A 13422-nucleotide genomic window follows, 5' to 3' on the forward strand; every position below is an offset into this window, starting at 1 on the left:
ACCCTCTGATTCCCAGTCAGGAACTGATACCATTACGCCACCGCAGCGGTTGTAGTAAGAGTGTCAATGTGGCATGCTAACGCGGCTTTTTTTTTTTGTGCCGTTATATTTTTGAATAAAAGCGCACGTGTTCTCTTATTTGTACCTTTTGTGAAAGTGTTTCTTTGATATATGGACTTCAGGCTTCTTACGTTATATAGTTTATGCCTACATTTTGTCATTTACTATTAGAATATGAAAAACGTTTCCGTTTTAAAAATGTGTTTGCACAGACTACTATAGAAACGGAACACACATGAAATGCGTGTATTCCAAATAACGCTCGAATTATTTCCACTCTAAAACTCCACTTCAATCCCAGATAATCAAATCAAGGCAAGGCATGAGCTAGGAGAAGTTCATTCTAAGTCGGTGGGGGGATGGAATAGCTGGCTGCTAGTAGCTTTTGTTTATCAGCACATTTAGATGACAAAAGACTCTGGCGGAGATGTGCAAACGGATTTAAGACACGATTTAAGGTGGGACGGATTTACGAGTTTTTTCGTAGGCTCTGGTAATTCTAGTGTTAAATAGGCGGCTGATTGCTGACCGCACCCAGCCACCTGTGACAGTATAATACTTAAATTATCTTATTATTCTTATTATTATGTCTATGAATAATATATTCAATAATATTTTTTATTCAAGATAAAAAACAAAAGATCACTTAAATAAAACTTGAAATAAATTGCCCTCTAACCATAAAATTAAACATTAACACTAGCTTCCCATATCATGATATAATGTAAGCGTATCAGCTTCCATAATTAAAAATTTTTAAACAGTTTACTTGGGGTCAGACCAATTATTACCAATACATAATAACATGGTTTGGATATTAGTGTATTTCAATCTGCCTGGCTATATCCATTGCTTAATTATTGCATTGTGATTTAAAGCTTTTTTCAAAATCTGTAATGGTGTTCAGATAAATAGATAAAACTTAACTATGCCCAGAAGACACAAAATGATAGATAGATAGATAGATAGATAGATAGATAGATAGATAGATAGATAGATAGATAGATAGATAGATAGATAGATAGATAGATAGAGTCTGAACACACATAACTAAAAATAACAGAATAACAGTCACAGTAAGGCATTTCCAGCTGGCTCTACTGTAAATGGTTCAATCAGGTCTTAGACTCGTTATTACATCCGTTTTATTGTTGAGGTGATTTTTAATGATGGCAAATCAAATAAATAAGTTCTACATAAGAATCAGATAAATAAGTTCTTTAGAACAGTCTAAAGAATTAAAGACTGAAAAATTGAAGTTAAGTGATTTCATCTGATTTATTGCTCGTTGGTTAAAGGCCCCTGTAAGATATAAGTGATATTTTGTAAAAAGGAACCTGCATGATTCTACATTTTAAATCAGACAGATGAAATGTGATGGGTTTAATGTGAATATGTATTGTCACAAGAACGACAATGTTGTTGTTGTTTGGGGCAGCCACACATATAATGTGCCTTGGCTGCAAAAAGGTAGTTAAAGATTGTGAGTTGTTCACAAGACTGAGTCCAAAACAGAACTGCCAGTATTGGATCAGGATGACCGCTTTAAAGGCCTGTGTAGGAAATGACGTCATTGGGGCCAGAAGCAGGAGTGACATTATAGAGGCTGGACCGGAAGTGACATCATCAGAGGCTGGACCGGACGTGGTGTCGTCAAATGCGCCAGAACCGGAAGTGACATCATCGAAGGCACCGGAAACCCTGCGAGATTTCCCGAGAATGGTCTGCAAGGGATCGAGAAAAAACAGTTAGTGCACCCCGCCGCCCCCAGGTCGGACATGGTATTGCCACTATTCAGGCCATTTAGTTGACTCCTACTCGCACATGTGTGACAGTATATTTAAATGATGAGTATTATATGTCAGTGGTACATTCCAGTTTCATGATATAAGATACATCTGTTTTATACCAACTTGAAATGTCTGGTCCTGAGGAAGGAGTTATCCAGAAATGTGTTATGGCTTTGACACCTGGGTACTTCTGCATTTTAGTATAGCTATGATAAGATAAGGGCATTTGCAAATCTATTGTTAATAATTTGTCTGAATCAAAGAAAACTGTTTTAAAAAACTGTATTTATACAAGATTATATGGTTAATTTTTTTATCATTTGGGAAGTCATTGTTGCTCAAATTTTGTATTTTGTAGTGTGTTGCTCATTTCTTAACTTGATATAGAGTTGTATGTATATATTATAATTACATGTCCAAACAAAATTATGATACAGACTTATGGTGGAAGAGATGTGTCCATATGGCTTACTGATAATGACTGGGAGTAAAATCTCCACATGGCACAACGTTCTTTCAGAAACATCTGCATGACCTTGCAGGAGGTAAGTGTTAGAGTGCCACTGTCGCTTGTGATACTTGTTGTATAAAATTTGTTTAGCTACATAAAGTATTTTTCAGTGGCCATGTAGTTTGGCATTCACAAAAGCACTTCAATTAAATGTATTTATTTCTTTTGCAAGAGTTCAGTTACATTGCTAGATAAACAACATATAATTGTGCTGAATGAGAAAAAAAGCTTGTGAGATTCTGCTGGTGAAAGTGATGGAAATACCTTATAATGAAAAAAAAATGGACAGATGTAAGAGCCTATAATTCTGTTGTACTTGGACAAAATAGGTTTTCAAATAAGTAGAGCTGCATGTTAACTTTATGAGTTTTATACTTTTTAACTCCACTGCTTTATTTGTTAAAAATCCACTGTTTTCTGCTCAGTTCAATCACGGGTAGGCTGCTCTATTAGCCACTAAGTAATTTAAGTTAAAATCATATTGCAGCTATTTCCATCCTAGTAACAGTATGAAATATGTGTTACTAACTGCTTTGAAATTGTGGAGAGACAAACAGTCAGATAAAGTTTGGATCCAGAGAGATGTCCCATACTTGTATAAGCAATTAAAAAAGAAAGATAATAAAAGAAACAGGCAATAGTTGTCACATTGTTGTTCCTCAGGCATTGTCTGTCCTCATTTAGAGCTGTTTAATCAATGAACACCAACTTCTAGTGTTGACATAAGTCGTATACTGTCAGCATCAGAAGGGGTAGGACTCGTGGAGCTATGTTGGAAGTGATGCTATGCGTCCTCTGTTGGAGTCTCCTCCGCTGTACTAGCAGAAATGGAAAAGAGGATAGTGGCTGTGCAACACACTCGGTGTTTCCCCCAGAACCTGTGAGACACTCCCCACACTCATGTGTTAGATACTGCATGTGGTCCAGTTATAAAAGTAAAAATAGAAATATTAAATGAAAAATTAAATTCCGGACATGTAGCAAATATTTATAAGTTTCTGGAGTCAACCATATCACCTGTACTAAATACACAGAAATTCATACGGGCATTTCGCCACTCTCTGGCAGTGTTATCTGTGAATAGAACTACCTTAACTCAAAACTTCTGTCTACCATAGCTTTATTATGGATCAAGGTATTCCACAAGGAGAGAGGCAAGGACAAAATCCCTGACTGAAAAAAAAATCCTTGACTGATAAAATTTGAATCTCCAGTTAAGATGGAAAAGGAAATGACACACTGACATTGTACACTGTGATAGAATGGTTAAAGAACTGAATTCTCAACCAAAGGTTTGCCAGTCAAATTCACTCACTGTGTGACCCTGAGCAAACCCCTTAACTTGCTTGTGCTCCAACTGTACAAAACGTGATGAAAACAGCTTTTCTATATACTAAACAGCCTTTGAATGCAAGTCCCTTAGATTGCAGTGGTACACATTTACAGGAATTTACATGAATGTTACTTTTAATAGGAGATTTCTATCATTTTTAGTAATTCCAGCCATTGTGATCTATATTAAATTGCCTCTGGATTGTTTTACCAATGATACAGATGCAACTTTTATTGTTTACCGGTGGGGTTTCTTATGCAATGCATTAAGCACAATGATTACTTTTTTGCTAGCTGAATTGCTGGTTCTCATAGCAGTCAGACTCCATACTAACGAAAGCTTGACAGACGTTTCCATTATTATGCCTTTGAGGGGTAAAATACCTTCTTCACTCGCTCCGATTAGCACTCTAATTTATTTCTTTTAATCCTGGTTATGCAGCCCTGACTCCTTATAGAATAACCTCAGTAGTAAGTAGTTTCTCTCTCCGCTTGAACTTCAATGCCTCTCGGAGATCGATTCGACTACTCTTGGTGCCCTAATCTCCCTGGTTAAGCTCAAAGAGGCTTTAAGCTCTATGAATAATGGTAAATCCTTTCAGTGTGATGGCTTACCACCTATATTTTCTTTCACATTTGGAACTGTCTGAGACTTTTATTACTCTTGATGATAAATGCACCTGAGATTATCTTTCAGCACAAACAGAAATATGGCCATAGGTTCATTATTATTAACTGAAAAGACTCTGCTCTTTATTTTATCTGTCATCCACACTCCTTATCAGGTCTAATGACAAGATTCAGTAACTAGAGCAGCATCCAGGGTAAGATCCAGCTCAGTGCCAGGTGTTCTCATGACTCTGAATTGAAACTGACAACTAGAGGAACAATGAGTCTATCATTTTAAAGACAGCTAAAAAAAATGGAGAAATAGAAGGTGTTCCTACTAGGAAAATGGACAGGTACCTGACTGGAGAGACATGAATGGCCCATATTGGCAGAATAATGTGTCTTTTGTTCTCAATTGTATGACCTTTTTGTGTTTTATGTTTAAATATAGGCACAATTTTTGAAGTATCTGTTGTTCTTGGTAGTATTGTCAATGTGGAGAGTGTCAAAATCCAGTTGGGTGTTTATTTTTTCAAAAACATACATATTTTACTTTGCTTCATTTTTACTTTACTTTGGAAATATAAGAGAGCACTTGCCATTTAGCATTGACAGTTGACTGAACAGAAGCAAGTGTGAGACTGGGTCCTATAAGACAACAGGAGAGCTGCACTTGCTTACAGGAGCAAACACAAAACAAACAAACAAAAAAGTGTACTGTTTCTCACAGTAGAAATTAAATCCAAAACAAATAAATCACATTATAAAAAAGGAGTACAGTAATCCCTTGCTATATCGCACTTTGACTTTCGCGGCTTCACTCTATCGCGGATTTTATATGTAAGCATATTTAAATATATATCGCAGATTTTTCGCTGGTTCGTGGGTTTCAGTGGAAAACGGGTCTTTTAATTTCTGGTACATGCTTCCTCAGTTGGTTTGCCCAGCTGATTTCATATAAGGGACGCTATTAGCAGATGGCTGAGAAGCTACCCAATCAGAGCACGTATTACGTATTAAATAAAACTCATCAAATATATTGTGAGCACAGGGGCTGTTCGCACCTCTAGAGGATACGGCTGCTCCTCAAAAAACGCTGAAAGACTACCTTCACATTCCTTCCTTCCTTGCTGGGCTTACTTGTGGTTACTTTGTTGCGCGATATGCTTCCCGCAGGGTGCTTCACATACTTAAAAGCTCAAACAGCACTTATTGATTTTTGATTGTTTGGTTTTCTCTCTCTCTCTCTCGCTCTGACATTCTCTGCTCCTGATGGAGGGGGTGTGAGCAGGAGGTCTGTTCGCACCCCTAGAGGATACAGACGCTCGTCTAAAAAATGCTGAAAGACTACCTTCACATTGCTCCCTTCCTTGCAGCTGCTTTGTCAAGTGACATGCTTCGCAAACTTAAAAGCCCAAAAAGCACCTATTGATTTCTGATTGTTTGCTTTTCTCTCTCTCTCTCTGTCTCTCTCTGACATGCTCTGCTCCTGACGCGCAGTCCTTTGAAGAGGAAGATATGTTTGCATTCTATTAATTGTGAGACGGAACTGTCATCTCTGTCTTGTCATGGAGCATGTTTAAACTTTTGAAAAAGAAACAAATGTTTGTTAGCATGAGGTGGTACCTGCAGCGCTGTGGCACCGTGTCCTCACATGTTTAATTATTAACAATATAGATTATTTAAATGTTAACATTTTATCTGTATAATGTAATAAACATATTTTGCTGCATTTCATCTTAAAAATGATATTTTCATCATATGTAAATAAGTGCTTTATAAAGTGGCTCAGGTTGTGCAATATTATAACTGTATCACAAGTTTACAGTGACGTAATTGTACTTAAGTACAAACAGTTCTACAAGGAGCACTTGATGGACTGATTGAATGTGTTTATAGTTCTTGGGATGAAACTGTTTCTGAACCGCGAGGTCCGTACAGGAAAGGCTGTGAAGCATTTGTCGTATGTCAAATAAAATGTGCGCATGGCTGAGGCAGTGTGTGCTTGATGCTGTATACCGATAATTCTCTTTCTGATCAGCTGCTGTAGAGCCGTGATTCCACATTCAGATACAGTGGAATAAATTCTTGAGAGTAACAACACTAAAACAGCTATGGTATTTGGAATAGTTTTGCCATTCCGTGGACCATTATATTGTTACAGGTTAATTACAATCAGATGCCTTAAACTAATAAACGATATGCGGTTAATTTCAGTGTATTTGATAAAGCCGCTTCAGGGATGTGGATCTAAAAAAGAAAGGGAAACCACACTGGAACAAAACCACTGCTTTGACGCTGGGTGCAACCAATTTGCAAAACCGAGCGGAGAACTTGCATATGCCAAGCATTTAGCTGGCGTGAAAATGTACGTGGCTTTATGCCAAGTTTAGGTTTTATACAGCGTGATGTAAGCGTAGAAACGGGCTTACGCAACATTTTTGTGCATACACGCCGTTTATACATGAGGCCCCAGCCCATTGAGGTCTGGATTCAACATCACACAGAAAATCAGAAGTCAATAATTGAAATCATAAGCTGATCCAGTTTGGGTATATTTCAGCATAGCAACTCATAATGTGACTCAGTAGTGTGTATGGCCCCCATGTGCCTGTATGCACTCCCAACAACATCTGAGCATGCTCTTGATGAGATGCTGGATGGTTTCCTGGGGGATCTCCTCTCAGACCTAGATCAGGGAATCTGAGCTCCTGGACATTCTGTAATGCTTCTTGGTGGCGTCAGATGCATCCATACATAACGTCCCAAAAGTTGTCAATTTGATTCTAGTCTGGGGAATGTGTGAACCAGTCAATGGCATCAATGCCTTCATGATCTAGGAACTGCCTACACACTCTAGCCACATGAGGCCGGGCATTTTCCTGCACCAGAAGGAACTCACAGCCTGCTGTATCAGCATAATGTCTGACAATGGCACCGACGATTTCATCCCAGTACCTAACAGCAGTCATGGTACCGTTGCCTAGCACGTGAAGGTCTGTGTGATCCTCCAAGATATGCCTCCTCAGACCATCACTAACCCAGCGCCTAACCGGTCATGCTGGATGATGTTGCAGGCTGCATAATGCTCACCACGGCTTCTACAAATTCTTACATGTCTGTCACATGTGCTCAATGTGAAACTGCTCTCATCTATGAAGAGAACAAAGTGCCAATGGCAGAGCTGCCAATTGTGGTAGTCTCTGGCAAATGGCAATCGAACAACATGGTGATGGGGTGTCAGCACAGGTCACACAAATGGATGTCGAGCCCTTATGCCAACCTCATGGACAGTTTGCCCAGAAACATGCACACATAGTAGCCAGCTGGATGTCATTTTTTTGTAGGGTTCTGGCAGTGCCCCTCCTGTTCCTCCTCACACAAAAGAGGTCCTGCTGCTGGGCTGATGCCCCTCTATAGTCCTGTCCAGCTCTCCTGGAATCTCCTCCATGCTCTTGAGATTGTCCTGGGAGATCCTTCTTGCAATTACACATATGGATGTGCCATTCTGGAGGAGCTGGACTACCTGTGCAACTTGAATCAGCTGCAGGTACCACCTCATGCTACCAATAGTGACAAGGATGCATGCAAAACTAGAGAAGAATCAGTCAGGAAGGATAAGAAGAAAGCAATTATGTGTGGCCAATGCCTGCTAAACTACTTCCTTTTTTGGGGTTGTCTTGCTGTTGCCTCTCCAGTGCACCTGTTATCACTTTTATTTGTACCAAAGCATGTGAAGTTGATTCACAATCGCTTGTGCTTCCTAACTGGACAGACTGATATTCCTGACTTGGAGATAGACGGTGATGAATAAGTGTTGCCTTCATTTTTTAAGCAGGGTATATTAAGGATTTTGTGTTCAGCAAAGGAGTTGTAGGAACAAAATGGTGTAGGACATGATCAGGGCCCAGCAAGGCTGTAATCCAGACAGAAAAGCCTTCAGTGGCATTTTGAATGTATATATGTCTGTTTGGAAAAAAAAATGCACTACCAGGAGATCCTTCCTTCAGCTGCAGCGTATGCAGAATATATTCAGAGGCAGTAGAGGCTTGTTAAGAGACAGGGAGCTCATTTTTATTATATGTCATGACACATTGTTACTATCATGGCACCCAAAATAAGCAAGACTCATTAATGAGCTACAGATTTGTCAGAATGTTGGCAGAAACAGGAAGGCAATCACAGAAAAGAACACACACTATAAAATTAAGACTAAATAGACATTGTGTACCAAATACAATATCAACTCCAGCCAGAAAAAAGAGTCAGGGGAAACACAATAGCCAATCTAGTCCTAATGAGAGACATGGTCCGATGCTAGAGAATGGTATGTGCTCTGGTTTTATTTTAATCAGAAGCTATGGAACTTGGAGGAATGCTTGCATGAGGACTTCCAAGACTGGGCGCTGCATTTAAAAATAAAGAATCCAATTCAGCAGTCACAAGAGGTTTCTGGAGTTCCCCACTGCTATTGAAAGTAGTTTATTCTGATGTAAAGAAGGGTACAAATTTGATGCAGTGTCAGCTTAAGTATAAAGTGAGATAAATGACAAGAGTTGTTAAGTCTCCTGCATGTTTTAGAAGTAGAAGTGAAATTATAACCCCACCATGTTTTCCTGAAGGTTTTGATCAAGATGGTGCCCAGAAGAATGGGATAATACTGAAATTTTAGACTCCTTGAAAGAAAGTTCCCCTTGTGATGTGGAAGGGCTTCTGTCCTTCCTGGAAGTACACCAGCATACTGAACAGCCTTACAAAGCTAACTGCTTTCTTCCATAACTTGAAGTCGAGTGAGAGTCTTAGCAATTGGCTACCTGTTTGGTAAGGGGTTGCCTGGGAAGGCTACAACAGCATCTGGGACACCAGCAGCTGCCAGAAAGATTTCTAGATGTGTTTCCCATCACTGACTACGAATGTTAACTCAGAATCAAGTTTAAAGCTATGCCAAGCCATAGTCAAAATAGTTCAAGAGTTAGGAGATGATCTAAGAGCACAGACTTACTGAAAGGATGAGTTATATGAGAGTCAAACATGTTACAACAGGTTCAAAGTGACTAGAACAATTTTACTTTGCAAAATCACAGCGATAACAGACAGTCATTTAGCTGTAAAGCATCATTTTGTTAATGCACTGTGATAAGCCAAGTCCTGGATCAATTTAAAAGTAAAGAATTGCATAACTATTTATAGCCTATTATGGACATTGTAAATAGTTGTATAGGTAAAAGTTATTAAACTGTTTGTTTTAGTGCTCCATTGAGCTTTTGCAGTGACAGATTGAAATTGCACAGGTGTCGGAGTACAGGGCCGCTTCATGGTTATTTGGAGGCCTACAAACAACTCAAGAGCATGACACTGTGGCACATATCCAAAGCCTTTCTCGGATGAAAAGAGCAGTTCTTTAAGTTTAAGGAGAAAAAGGAAGAAATGAGAAAAGAGCTTGGTTTGAAAAGATTACCAGCAGAAACATGTGTGGAATAATTAAGGTTGTACGGACAGCATTACAGACAAAATGAAAGTTCATTGTTTAACTTACCTGTGAGGTGAAAAGCAGCTGTTGTGGCATGGTTGCAAACGTGTATAACAAATAGGAAAGACTACACCTAAACCAGGGTTGCCAGGTGCATAAAAAGTTTATAACTCAAAGACAGCTCAAAAATCACAAAGTCATCCAAAAAACTACTCCAACACCTGAAGTAAACAAAGTGACACACCAGAAAGCAGGGACTGGCAGCAAGATAAATGAATTAGCTACATATTATCAAACAATACATTACATATACAGGTATGGATAGCAGGAGAGGGGATGCCAGATGGATGGTAATAATGCGGAGATGGGCAGGAGGTGACAAATAGTCCAAAGTACCATGTTGTTTTTAAAAATTAGTAGCCCAAAAAAAATGCAACCTGCGGAAGCCCATTTTTTCTTGCACATGATGCTAAAAATAGCTCAATGATGCAGATAACTGCGGACCTGGCAACATTGAACTGAACAGAAGTGACGTGCAGCGTACATCCCATCATTTATTATTTGAGAACCCTTGAAGACGTGAATGGGGACTGGCTATGTGAAAGAGCTAGGCGTATAAAACTGTACTCCAAATCACCACGGGCCTCATGCATAACGCCGTGCGTAGAATTCGCACTATAACATGACGTAAGCGCAAACGCTTATGCACAAAAAAATCCAGATGCATAAATCTGTGTGAATGCCAGCTTCCACTTTCTTCCGCTGCATAAATCACGGTCAGCGTGAAAAGTAAAAAGTAATGCACGTGCACATGCCTGCTGTCCCACCCCAACTCCTCCCAGAATTACACCTCTTTGAATATGCAAATCAATATAAATAGCCCTTAAGCTCAGCCTTCTGTGAAAAGACAATGGCAAAAGTACGAGGGAAAATAGAAGAATTTCAGCGAATACCAAGTGGAGGCAAAGAAAAACATACTATTTGTTGATTTAAACAGTGGTATAAACAACAAAAGGAAGTTGACCGAGTGACATAGCGTGTCGGAGAAACTCAAAAGTTCAAGTTCACAAAAGAAGCTGTCACATATCAAAGTCGCCGTGAAAAGGCAAGTCGTAGCCCACCATCTGAGTGTCATATTAACGCTTATTAGGGTACAGAGAAAAAAAAAGGCACACAGTGTGAAAAAAGCACAAAATGTCAACTTTAATCTCGAAATTTCCACTTTAATCACGTAGTTTATTTTGTCATTAAAGTAGAACATCATAAACTTCATCTTAAAATCGTTTAATTTACTAGTTTCTCAAATCCCATTGTAACTAAAGTAGCATGTTAAATGCTTTGTTTTGTATTTGATCTTCTATGTGTGTGAATCACTACGTGCTTCTGGGCTTTCTCTTCCTCCGACAGGACACAGAATCCATTACATCCGTAATATTACAGCTCTGTGAATAATTAAAATACTGAGAAATATAAGTGATATCATTTTCATGATGATAGAAGTTAAAGCATGTTATTTCACATGGGAACACAGTGGCACAGTGATTGTTCATGTCTCACGCAAGATGCTTGCTGCTCCATACACGACCTTCGATGAAATACTTTATTGCAGAACTACTGTCTCTTTCAAATGTACTAACCCCCAATTCCTGTCCTTACTTTTCTTTCTCCAAATACCCAATCGCCACACAATCAGCTCTGTAATAGACGTTAAGCCATCTGTAAGCTTAGAATGCCGATTCTTCAAAACTTTTAAGGAACATTGAAATATCTTCATAATGTTTAATTATCCTATCCATCTGTCCTTCCAGTGTCACGCCAGCCACAGCAAGAATACAGCGCGAGGCAGGAACAAACCGTGAATGAAGCTCCAGCTCCTCACTAGCGCTGCAGCACTGTGTAGTTAAATTTAAAGTTTTATCTGTATAATATAATAAACATATTTTGCTGCATTTCATTTTAAAAATGATATCGTCATCATATGTAAATACACGCTTTATAAAGTGGCTCAGGTTGTGCAATATTATAACTGTATCGCAAGTTCTTGGGAAGAAACTGTTTGTGAACCGTGAGGTCAGTACAGGAAAGACTCTGAAGCGTTTGTCTCATGAGAACAGTTCAAATAGCGAATGGCTGAGGCAGCGTGTGCTTGATGCTGTATACCGATAATTCTCTTTCTGATTAGCTGCTGTACAGCTGTGATTCGCACTCAGATACAGTGATATAAATACTTTGAGTGATGCAGTGAGAGTAATATGGAAAAAGATGATCCGATGTGGCAACCTCTAACGGGAGCAGCTGAAAGAAGAAGGAGAAGGTGCAGTGAGAGTAACAACGCTAAAGCAGTTATGGTATTTGGAATAGTATTGACCATTCTGTGGACCATTATATTGTTACAGGTTAATTACAAACAGATGCATTAAACTAATAAACAATATGCGGTTAATTTCAGCGTATTTATAAAGCTGCGTCAGGGATGTGGATCTGAAAAAGAAAGGATAACCACACAGGATCAGTACCACTGCTTTGATGTTGGGTGCCGCCAGTCTGCAAAACCGAGCAGAGAACTTGTGTACGACAGGGTATGAGCTACCGTGGAAATGTGCGTGGCTTTACACCAAGTTTAGGTTTTATACATCGCGATTTGAACATTGAAACATTCTTACGCAACATTTTTATGCGTACGCACCATTTATACATGAGGCCCCAGGGGTTAAATGAACGTCTGAGTTGCTGTTTGTGTAGTAGTGAGAAGAGTGTTTAATTTTGTATATATTAGTAAGAACAGCTTTACTTCCCATTGTACATATTTTTGTGCTTAATTCTTCACTTTTTGTTTTGATTATTTTCTCTCAGTCATTGTCAATTGCAAACTTTCTGAGAAAGAAGAAGGAAGAAGAAGAGTCTTTCCTTGTCTTCAGTGCCTTAGAACCACTGTAATTATTGTATATAGCACTTATTTTTCTTGTTTTGTTAATGCTCTTGCATTGAACTGTTTATACATTTGCAAGACGTTACTGTAAATAGTTTTTGGCAAATCTGCAGTAAATCAGAATGTCTGTTTTTGAACAGTTATCATGTCTGTGTCTCTATTCTCTCATCTCGTGGTCACTCGGTTACAGGTCCAGGTTTAGGGAATCTGAAGCTGTGCAACAGTGCCATTGCACATACACATCTCACTCTCTTCCCTTTAGTTTAATTTATCTTTTCTGAAATTAGCTGCACTTATGCTTTGTTTGGGTATTGTTTCTTTGAGCTTCACTGTAGTTGTGCAGAATAATACAACCTTAGATACTGTAACAGAAGGAAAATCCTGCATATTTAAGTGTATTAGTCTTCATAGTGTTCAAATTCACATTTCTGAAAATGACAGCCCAAAATATTGTTCCTGTGGGGTAGTGTTACTATATGGGAATTCTTTCATAAGGTTGGGCAGTAGGGGATATGCAGGCTTACTCAAAGAAAATTAGGAAAAGCCTTGTCACCCTCCACCAAAACATGTGAGTTTGAAGGGATGTTTGCATCTTTTAAGTCATCACTTGAATTTGTAAATGTTTGAGCATTGGCAATTCATAACAACATTCACAAAACAGTACTCAGTCCATAATCATACAGCACTTATTTATTTTCAAAGAATGCTTACCCTTGTGGTT

Source organism: Erpetoichthys calabaricus, chromosome 1 (assembly GCF_900747795.2).
Source record: "Erpetoichthys calabaricus chromosome 1, fErpCal1.3, whole genome shotgun sequence".
NCBI classification, from domain to species: Eukaryota; Metazoa; Chordata; class Cladistia; order Polypteriformes; family Polypteridae; genus Erpetoichthys; species Erpetoichthys calabaricus.